Below are 2,163 nucleotides of genomic sequence, written 5' to 3'. Positions count from 1 at the left end.
TGGCGGTTTTTAATTTGGCAATTTTTGTGTACACGTGCATTACTGAGCATGCGCATTAATGATTGGCAATTCCGCTTGCAAACCGCCAATCGCCAAAATAAAACTCCGCCAATTTTTCCCGCTATACGGTATTCTAAAAGTGCACAAAGGTGTTCAGATAATGGAGGACATACTGTATTATTATTAATTATTATTAAATTATTACTAATAAATACTAATAAAATTAATTCTTTCCTTCTTTTTTATTATAGGTTAATATACCAGACAATGTCACTGAGAGATATTCTCATTCTCTCTCAGTTTGGAGTGTGACTCCAACCACTAACTGGATAATTGTGTTTGGAGGAAAGAGGAACTTTTCAACAATCATAAGTGATCCAGCAGTTATTGAACTCAGTGAGTACATGTACATGTAGATTTGCTTATTAACTAACTCAAATAATTGATTATAATAATATTGTGTTACTGTATAGGATATACTATACTATATCCCAACTGAGTTTGACCCAAGAAAAACTGGAATAACTTTTTATAGGAATGTGGGATAAGGATGAGACTTTCACAGGTTCTTAGTCGCCCAATGCCATCACAGAATCTCAGGTCTTGGGTCTCTCAGCCCTTGGGAACCCTGAGAACCGGGTTCTCCCTATAAACCCAATGGCATACCAAAGTGACGTTTTATGACAATTTTCCTACGTCATAGTTTACATAAGAGCATGTGGTCGAGCGCCCAAACTGATAACTCTTCTTTTAAAAAGCTAACAGAGCAAGATCTTTTGATAATGATGGCCTTAATGAAGACTACTTGACTCAAGCAGCTATTGTGCTGCTTATCAGAACAAACAAAACCCATTTAAGAGTGCAATACAGGCCAACCACACAGCTGTAAAATATCAGCCATGCTTCTGTGAATATCATTATAAGACGTCATGCGTGACGTTGACTACATTTTTCAAATTCCAAGCGGCTGGTGTCAAACTCAGTTGGGATATAGTATAGTAATAATGATTGGTCTACTAGTATAATACCTCTGGACCAGTATCAAGAGAAACTACAAGAAAGGAGAAGAGAATGGGAAGCATCTCAACCTGTTCAACCTGAGGATAGAAGAGAATCTCACTGAACGTTGTCTGCTACAGACAAACAGCATCCAGCAATATCTGTAGAATAATTATTATTTTTAAAATTTTTTATCGAGTATTAAAATTTTATTTCTGACAATGTTAATTAATTATCTGACGTCATAGAAGGGTGGTACCTCCAATTAAAATGGCAGCCAAAGCACCAGGTCAGTATTTTGTTTATACTTGATTATGACTCGTGTGTTGTTACTATTAGTGTATCATTCAGTTACTGTTACCTCTTGTTATCTATAGACTATCAACCAGCGGAGAGGTGGGGTCACTCCACTGTACGGGTAGGAGACTACCTGTACATGTGGGGTGGGGACCAGCCTGGTCTCCCTAGAGTACATAATAATGAAGAGAAGAAATCAATGTGTTCTGTGATGGAGGTGTATCACCTAAGGACTGGTAGGTGGGAGCAGAAACCCACCACTGGTAACCCTCCACTGGGTGTTAGGGGCTATGCAGCTGCTGCCATTGGAAGGGAAATATTTTATTTTGGAGGCCATTGTGGTCATGAAAGATGCTATCATAATAGTTTATACAGGTAAATGCAATAGTTACTGATGAATATTATATTTTATACAGTTTTAATGTTGATACCTTCAACTGGAAGGAACTCTCTCCTACTACATCTCATCATGGTCCTATGATGAAGGATGACTGTGACATGATAGCAATAAAAGTGAACGGTGACGACTATCTTGTAGTAATTGGAGGACGTGGACCATCTTCTAATAATACACCCAAACAACCTGGTGCCCAGTACAGTAGTAAAGGATTTGTTTCTAGTTATCAACTATGCAATGAGATCCATTTCTGTAAACTCTCAACAGGTCAGAGCACATACAGTTTATATTAATATAATGAAGTATTGTTATTTGGTGGTTCTCCACTCAGACTGGTTGCATTGAGAATTGCTTGCTTGTTTGTTCATGGTTGTCACTCCTAATTATTTGATAATATGATCAAAGAAATATCAACTAGTTTGCTCTACCCAATGCATTCCATTCACACTAATTATTATTATTGATATTTT

The 2,163-nt window shown here is 37.3% G+C and overlaps 1 long non-coding RNA gene across 1 annotated transcript; it reads left to right on the top strand.

Annotated features, from left to right (window-relative positions):
• Nucleotides 1–1,183: 1,183 nt before the first annotated feature.
• LOC109589097 (uncharacterized) lies at nucleotides 1,184–1,480 on the top strand. Its single transcript, XR_002188524.1, has 2 exons — nucleotides 1,184–1,288; nucleotides 1,377–1,480. It is a non-coding gene; the product is annotated as an uncharacterized LOC109589097 (long non-coding RNA).
• Nucleotides 1,481–2,163: the final 683 nt, after the last annotated feature.

This window comes from Amphimedon queenslandica, unplaced genomic scaffold (genome assembly GCF_000090795.2).
Source record: "Amphimedon queenslandica unplaced genomic scaffold, v1.1 AMPQUscaffold_11640, whole genome shotgun sequence".
NCBI lineage: Eukaryota > Metazoa > Porifera > Demospongiae > Haplosclerida > Niphatidae > Amphimedon > Amphimedon queenslandica.
This window is presented reverse-complemented; position numbering and strand designations above follow the sequence as displayed.